This window comes from Passer domesticus, chromosome 8 (genome assembly GCF_036417665.1).
Source record: "Passer domesticus isolate bPasDom1 chromosome 8, bPasDom1.hap1, whole genome shotgun sequence".
Lineage (NCBI taxonomy): Eukaryota > Metazoa > Chordata > Aves > Passeriformes > Passeridae > Passer > Passer domesticus.
The window spans coordinates 47,933,989-47,943,264 of NC_087481.1; positions in this window are offsets into that span (position 1 = coordinate 47,933,989).

A 9,276-nucleotide genomic window follows, 5' to 3' on the forward strand; every position below is an offset into this window, starting at 1 on the left:
TTTTCTTCCAGTGAAAATCAGCCTCATCAAGTGAAAGAACTATTAAACAAGTTTCCATTCCAATGAGTAATGACTAATTAAAAGCATTACAGCAAGGATGTAACTCTAAATGCTAAACTTGGCATTGAAGTAATTTTATGCTCTGTGGCAGCTATTGTGTTAGAAAACTAATTGTACATCTGAAGGAAATAAACACACATATTTTAGAAGGGCGGGAATCTTGCCCTGTTGAAATGGCACTGGCTTTCAATTATCATCACAAATTGGATTCCAGCAGGGAGAACACAGAGGGGAAAAAAAGAATAAAGACATCAAATGGACTCCTTTGGTATAGAATTGTGTTAAATCACAAGAAATGCAGCAGCTGTCAGTTGTAATGGACACATATAACTATTTGCAAAGATGTAGCTCAGGAAAAACAGAAAGCAGCATGTATAAGTACTCTTCTGTGTGTGGTTCACAAAATGTTTACCTGAGCAATTACATCAAATTTTCCATATTTAGTTCTTTGGGGTGCTTTCCTACCTTTCTGCAGAAACAAATAATGGGTTAATTCAGATTTTAACAATGAAATTCTGTCACTGCATACCACTAAAGAAAGATGTTTGGTCCGATAGGTAGCAGAATCTCCTGTGTGACCTCCCTTCGTGATGCAAAGTAACAAATTCCATCTGACATTTTCTCCGCTCTCCCACCCAGCTGAAGCATAGTGCTGCCAGCTTAATAAATATAACCCATTGAAAAAACACTCAATTTAATTTAAAATTTTCAAGTGATGGAGTATCTGCTTTGTTCCATGGTAAATTGTGCAAATGATTAGTTATCATGTCTGCTAAAATAATCAAGGTCTGTTATGAGAGTGAATTAGTCATGCTTTCACTGCCAGTTTCCAACTTTTGTTCTGCTTCTTCCAGGGTGTCTTAGAATTCTCTCAGGTATGAGAAATATCATCTTTCTATGTGGCCCAGTTTCTTGGGTACTTACTGTGTGATCTAGCACTCAGATGCACCAAAACCAGACAAACATTTAAGGAGGCTTAAGGGTGGTCTGGCAGTCAAGATCAGTCTGAAGAGCAGATCACTTTGGAACTAAACTTGGGATTTAATCAAGGGAAATAAAATTCCTATTACATTATTCTTGAACTAACAACTGTTTGTTTCCCAATTGAACTTGTTCTTGTGCTCGTATCTCTGCTATGGGATTTCTCTGCTGTTCCAGCTGAGAATATCAATTGTTACAGCTAAGAATATCAATTGTACCAGCTAAGAACATCAATTCTTTTCTTAATTCTTTTCAAAATCTTAAAAGAAAATTTTCAAAGTGTGGAGACTGAAGCATTGGGGTTTAGCTCTTCTCTTATTGGGTGTCCCACAGATATAATCTATAACCTTGGATTGATGGCACCTGTAAATATCCTTTGTCTCCTCTGCTGTGTGAAGATCATAATTTTCCACTACATCCTAAAGTTGAAATGAAATCATTTCTGTAATTAATCCAGAGCTATATATTAATAAGGCTCATAAGGGAATCTAATCAGAGATGCATGAATATTTCAGATTCAAATGAACAAGTAGCTATTATTGTATACACAACATTATGTACAAGCTCTTTAAACTGCATTCTGTTCCTAGTCTTGATAAGTCTGATGAAATTGGTGTAACTATTGGCTACACATGCAGTTTTACTGACAAGGGAAAGGATACTTTTCCCTTTGCAATGGATCATTTGTGGAAAGCAGCTGGAGAGCTTCTAACTGAAGTAGCTCAGATGCAGCTGAACAGGTTGTCTGAGGGCACCCTTCAGTCCTGACTGAACTAGCCTGAACTAGGCCATGAATTTGGATTTCCCCTCTTCTGACCTAAAATTCTCTTCCAAATCTGAGAAACATGCATGTTTAAACTGGTAATAAACTTGCAGAGTTTTAACTTCTGTGACTCTGCACACTCCAGTAGCTAAAAGACTATTTCTGATGGAGTTTTCCTACTAGCTGTATCCATAGACACTGAACTCACTTTTTGTTCAGGGTTTCTATCTAAGGGGACTTAAAAATTATACAAACCCAGGTTTTTACTCCTTTAAAGATAACTAAAGGGGGAAGGAGAAAAATCTGCTTCTGAATGTTTTTTTTTAGCATTATTCACATTTTGTCAAGCTCATACTGTATTGTAAGAGGATTCTCATGTTATCAGAATCAAATAATTCACATCCTTGTTCAGCACAAGTAGTGAAGAGTACTGTCTATAAATCCCTTTGGATTACCACATGGCTTTGAGCTTGCAATAAATCTTTTCCCCTATCCCATCACCTCCTAATCTGCTAAAAGTCTTCCAAAAGATCAGAACCATTAAGATGTCATTTTATAATGGAGGAATTATAGCCTAATTTAACAAACCTTGTCCTGAGGTCTATAAACTAGGACTCAAAAGTGAGAAAGAAATCCTGTGCTGAATTCAATCACTGCTTGGGATTCGTTGCCATAAGAGCCCATTCACTGGCTAAGTATTTGCCAGCCTTGCAAACTGCCTGATTTCCCCTACCAGGTTTGAGCAGTTCTGTTCCAGCAACTGCTGTTCCTTACCTCATCCCGTTTTTTTTTTTGTTCTAGCAATGACACAAAATGTGAAATAGCCTCACAATTTTATTATTAAATTTAAAAATTAATAATGACAATTATTATAATGATGATGGTAATAATAAGACTAAGAACAATAATATCAATAACAGCAATAACAGTAACAATAATTATATCCCATATAGATTAGATGTGTACTTTCTCTACTGTTTCAATGTCCAAAACTTTTACACAAAGGTTTTGGGTTTTTTTTTTCCTACAAATGACAGCTAAATCATCGTCAAACAGCCTTCCAGCTTGAAAATTCATAAATCTGACCTTTCTTCCAGTGCTCTGTCACTTGAGGAAAAGGAGGTACCTCAGCTCACATAAATGTACGTGTATGGCACACAGTGCTGGCTCAGCCCCAGATGCATTTTGTGTGTGCAGCTTTCAGATAATGACCTGGTCTCAAATAGACTTCTATCCCCATGATTTTTGTGCAGTCTTTGCCTTGCTTCACCTCTCATTGCCATTAGAGTTTGCTGGCTGGATGGCAGTGTAGTTAGGATGTGGGTTTGAGTGGCTGGTAAGGGGCCTAGCAAGCCCCTGCAGAGCTTAGGAAAACAGATTGCTGCATTATTACTTTCTCATACACTACTTCCATGTACTCTGGCATGTACAGTCTGACAGGTTTCCATGGAAATTATGGAAATTGGACCAGCAGTAGCTGCTTACCAAGTCTGATTTCTTGCCATTTGCAGGTGCCTTTGCCTAAGGTGGCAAAACAGTAAAGATTGGCCTTTTCTTCTCTCTCACCCTGTCCTCCTGTTTGGCTTCACCCTCACCCTTTGAGCACCTGAAAGAAATATGGGCATGTCTGAGAGGACTTTTTGCTTGAGGAAAATTAAACAGAAACTTTTGGTGGCTTTGTGAAGGGTTGGGTCATGGCTGGGGGACTGTTCAACAAGCGGAAGGGTGACTCAACCCCGCTCTAAGCATCAGTAGCACGGAGGAGGCAGTTTCAAATCTTTCCTCTTTATACTGGTAGGTTTTCCTCCAAAATATGAAAATTGATTGCTCATGCTCAAAGCCTGCATGGCTGTAAACTAGGGTTAGGATCATAGATAATTAGTCCCCTCCCAGCTTTGAGTTGCTGTGTTTGACTAGCTGACCTCCTGTGAGACAACAGCGAATTATTACATGATCAAATGACACATGGCACAGCAAGGCTATCCTGTTAGTCTCTTCTGAATTTCCTAGCCATTAATTCCACTGAATAGCCTCTTCATTACAGTATAATCTCTCTTTATTTTATAATAAAAAGTTCTCAGAGAAAAGGCAGAAAATGAAATCACAGCTTCAGCCAAAAATTGGAGATGCCTACATTCCTGCAATTTCCTTTTTGTTCAGGTTTCTCTGAATAAAGCCTTGCAATAGTTGACACCCACTTTAAGGAGGAAACTAAGGAACTCTACTTAAAGAAATAGCTCTGATTCTGAGGACCCTTGAAGTAATTCCTCTCTGTCCAGCTGGGGTTTTTTTGCAGACTTGTGAAATGCCAAAACCTTTCATAAGACCATGGGCTAGATGATTTTAGCCCTAGTAATTCCTTTCAGGGATGCTTTCTCTCCACCTCAGCAATGCCAGAGCATGTTTGTCTTGGTGACCTGGGTTTTCTGCAATGCTTTTTGCCTGAATCCTTCTGTCCTGGAGCACAGGTCACTGATATGTCCAGTACAGGCCATACAAAGGATGAACAAAACATCATAGGATTTATTGTACACTCTCAAAGCAAGGAATGCAAACCAGAACCAGTTCTGAGCTTGGGAGCGATGGCATGGGTAGGTGTATGTGAATGGGCTGTAAAGAGGGGTATGATGTGTAATTCTGTCCTCACACACAGGACAAACTGCTAAAGCCACAGGAAGCTGGAGCAGAGCTGGAGCTCTGCTGCTTCTCTGGCCCATGGTAAAATAAACTGACTTTCCACAATATCTAAAAGAGACTCAGCTTTGGTCTGACCCTGAACTAGAGGAGTTGGTTAGTTATTACTGAGAGTGATCCAACTTATCCTGTGACAAGTGACCACCTCACTGTTTCACTGGAAAATCTTTGAAATTCTGTGCAAAATGTTTTGTTTTCCTCTTTCCAGAAGCAGTGCAGCATGTGATGTCAAATGAACTCCAAAGTCTGTAGCAAAACCAGCACCATAAGAGGAGATGTTAATGCTGAACTCTCCTTTCAGATATGCAGAAGGGGGTGGCAAAGAAAATATTCCTCTCTCATTACCTTATCAGGTCACAGCGCTTGGCTCGCAGGCTCTTTCTCATAGCAGCAAACCAGAGCCACTCAGAAACCTGAATTTTGGTTATGAGGAAATCTGACATATTCTGACAGAGATAGGTAACCCAAGAGCACTGGAGTCTTCCAGCTCAACCATGTTGCTGGGACATTTCTCTCCATGTTTCTTGCTCTTTCTCTGACTTTTGAAGTTTCATGATTGGTGGAATTTTGGTTAGCTTTTTCTCTTTGAGTCAAAAATATTTGAGACATGAAAAAAACATTCTGACAGCATTTTCCTCCCCTTTTGGTAGCAGTGACTATAAGCAGAAATGAAAGCAAAGCTAGTCATCCTGCTGAAGTGTTTTCAAATGAGAATATTACATAGCAGGAGAACCAGCAGAAGAAATATTCAACAGCCAGGTCGGGAATAAAACAGGTCTTCCAGGGGGTGGAGTTCCTCTTGTGCTTTCTCACAGAACTTAGGCTGGGAGAGTCTGAGTTTGGCAAAGAGAGGAGCTCAGGAGTTCATGGTGTTCATGACTCAGGGTTCCCTTTAATCAACACTTCTTTCTAACACAAACTTTCCGTCTCCTGGACCACTGGAGCTCGATCCAGGGAAACCAGGACCAAGTGTTTTTGCAGAATGCAGCAGCCACTGACTAAGCCCCCATGAGCTGTCTGCCAGCTTTCCTCTGCCTCACCTAAGGTCCAGGGAGAGCAGAGAAGACAAGAGCAATTTTTACCAGCAAAAAGGAGAAGGAGAGAGCCACTCCTAAAACTATCAGTTTTCTATGTGCAAAGTAATACTTTATAATTAGGACAGCCACCATTTTGCTCAGCATGCAGTGACAATGCAGGCAATATTCACATCACAGCTTACTGACAACCTTTAAATAAATGCATTTAAAAAACAAAGACAAGAGATTGTAATGCTCTTCTTAGCAGTGTGAAGAGTAGAGTCTGATCCTGTTTTCACAGCAGGAATTTTTTCAGGGTTCTGTTTAATTATTGTCAGGAGCTGCAGGGTTGTTCTAGAGAATTAGCAAAAGAAATGTCACAGCTGAGGAGTCACATTGGGAGTTCGATTAGGCTCCTTTCACCACTCTAGTCTCAAAAAAGTACATTTGCCATAATGAACAAAGAATGCCTGAGAACAGAGTAGGTGTCTAGAAATAAGAAAACCAGATTTCCTTTTCCTAGTGAAACATTCGTTGATCTATAAGCTTCCATTTTATTAGTATTTGAGAAATAAAGAGTTTTAGCCCTTTGGGGTTCCCTAGGTATAAAGAGGAATTTCATTGTTGTATTGGGTTGCTATGACAAGGTTTTGGTGGAGGGGAGAGTTGCAACCATGTGAACACCACACTGCAGACCAGTCAGAGGAGAAGCTGCATTTTGTGGTAGATGTAGTTCAGGTGGTAAAATCTCCCTCTTGGGAAGAATCTGATTTGATACAGGACTATGACTCTTATGGGGCCTTGGGGTATTCTAAATTGACTTTTCTTGATTGGAAACTGTACTTAATGTGTCAGTACAGTTCAGCTAATCAAAATATTACCCTCTGAGTAGTCTGAAAATACATTAATTTTGTTTAGGAGATTAAGTTTAAAAAAATAAGTAAACAATTTTCTGTAGGAAATTGCTTACTCGTACAACTTCTTCCATCAAAATTTATTGTGTCTCAAATTTTCCAGCAGGTTCCATTGCTCAAGCTCATGATTTAAACTTTTACCTAAGCCTTGCTCAGCAGCTGTAAGGTTGCAAATCAGCTGCAGGTTCTTCTTGAGGAAGGTTGCATTACTAGTTTTGCTTTGACACTACTTATTTAGGGAAGTTATTTTGAACCAATCCTGAATAAATCAGTGTAACTCCAGCTGGGATTCTGCTAATGAATTCAAGTGTACCACATGAGCTTGATCCTGCTGTCATACATGATACTTCTTGCTTTAAATTCTTTGCAGAAATTTGTTTTCACTTGTTCCTCTTTTGCAGAAACAATAGCATCAAGTAAGCACATTGACCAGAATAATTCAGTACATTTGTCCTAAATCCTTGGTCCCCTGATAGTGCTACAGATGAAAGCAATGTGTGCACAGAGCATGAAGGCATTTGCTGGGATCCTCCCTCTTATCTCTTGCTGCTTGTATTTGAAGTCTGGAGTACTCTTGTCCCAAATGCCAAGGATCTAAGCAGCTGGGATAATAGCATTGCAATGCTGGTGCTGAGTAAAACCACATTCCTCATGGCTACAGGACTGCTTCATGTTCATCAAGGTTTGATCATGAGGATGCACTGAATGTCCTCTCAGTCCTCTGAGTTGAGATTTGTTTTTTGGTAGTTCTACTCTACTTTTGGTTTCCTTTTAACTTCATATTTCTTTCTTTTTTTTTTCTTTCCCTACCTTGCTTCTTTCATTTCTTGATATTATTCCATTTTTAACTGATATTGATTATAACAGAAATGTAAGATCCCTGTGTGGCAAACACACTAAAATAACTGTTAGGAAACCCATTTCTGAACTCCTTCAAAGGTTAACAGACAGAAACAAGGGCTTCCTTGTGTGCCGTGTTTCTGCACAAGGCCCTTGTTTAAGAAAGAAAAGACCCTGTAGGGATATCTACAACTCTGACTATCTGGGGAGTACTGGTGTTTAACTTCTAGACACAAATCTTTAAATGAAACTAATCCCCACTGATCCTAAACTGATCCTGTGCACTCTCTCTGTAGTCAGTGGTGGGGACAAAGGAAGGGAGCAAATGTAAAATGACTTCATTTTGAGTCCTAGAAGAGGAAGAATTGCCTTCTGCCTTCTCCTTCCCTCTTCTCATTGCTGGTAGAAGCCCAGGTCTCTGGTTCAGACTAGGTATTCCCAGTTGTGATGGCTGAAGAGAAATACAAAATCACACAACAAGCCAGTTACACTGCTTGTAACTGAACCAAAAAATGTAACTTTTAAATGGTTTTAGCTACCAGACCATGACTTACATCATCTTACACCTTTTTTCAGCAATGCTGCCTGAGGACAGGGGACACTTTATGATTGAGGTTGAAAAGTGGCCACTGAGAAAAGAAATAAATCCTCTGGCTAAAAAACTGAGACTGACAACTGCATTTAAAGGCCCCTCATCCCTTCATGGAGCTCCGTGTCTGGCTCTCCAGCCAGGCAGTGCAGCAGAGTGAGAAGTGCTGATAATATCCCTGTTCCCTGTGGTAAATGAGAACACTGAGCAGCTTCTCCCCAGAGCCCTGCAGGTCTCGGTGGTGTAGAGCTGAAAATACTTTTTCTTCAGGGATTAATGGTTCCCTTACTTTTTAATGCTGGTGAACCCAGTTATTTCAGCTCTGTTTCTGCTACTTAACTTATTGTTCTCCAAAGTATTATTCATTCATTGCTTTCTACAGACCTATAATGCAGTCTCAGAAAACATTTCAGAGGATAGGGATTTGATTAGGGTGATGCATTTGAAATGTCAGAGGTCTCTCCACCTCATCTAGAAGAAATGGATAGAGTTGACAGATGTGCTCTGTGATATAATGGGAACAGCATTATTCTTACAACATTTTTATAAACTACTTCTGTTTATTCTATCTCTCCCCCTCTCCCTTTATTTTTCTCTCTCCTGGAATAAACACTAGCACAATACAGGGAAATAAATAAGGAAATAGACTTGACCTGGGTCACCTAGCTTGTTTTCTTTATTATTATTTTTTATTTACATAATCTTTTCTCCAACCATTCCTCTGGTAGGACCACAGAAATGTCTAGACACATTTTCTGAAATATTTGTTGATCTGCATAGGTGAAATTCTAAATTCTTCATGAGATACTAATAGTTTTTCTTACTGTTCCTCTGAATAGCCAAAATCTGGATAGAAAGTAAAGTACCAGGTCAGAAAAATTGGTACAATTCTAGAAAAGAATGAAGCCTGGAATTTCTGGTATTTGGGATGACTGGAATCTCAGAGTTGAAAGACAATTGTTCTGAAAGTTTTATTGCCAAGGCAAAGGGAGGTTTCTGCAGCAAGAAAAACTCTAAAGATTTTCAGTTTTTATTTTCTCATTTGATTTTCCATGGGAAATCCAGAGCCCATCTGATGGCTCTGAAACTTCCAGCATAACAATCTAATCTGAAGGAGCAAAGCTGCACATATATTTAGACTCCTAATTCCCTCTGATTTTTAAATACCTCGACACCACCAGAGACCTGGGTTTAATAGCCTAGCACTAATTCTCTTAGTATTTTATTAGGCTCATTTGTCTTTCATGCACCTGCCAGTGGCTCTAGGCTTCCTGCAATTCCTTGGCAAGGTTACATCTGGGCTTGGGAGCCATGTTACCTTTGCAGCCCTGCAGAAAGGACCATCAGAGGGTACCAGTGACCTTGTGAAGGCTGAGACTTTCACCTTCTCTGTGTTGACCCATATCATAATGTGACATT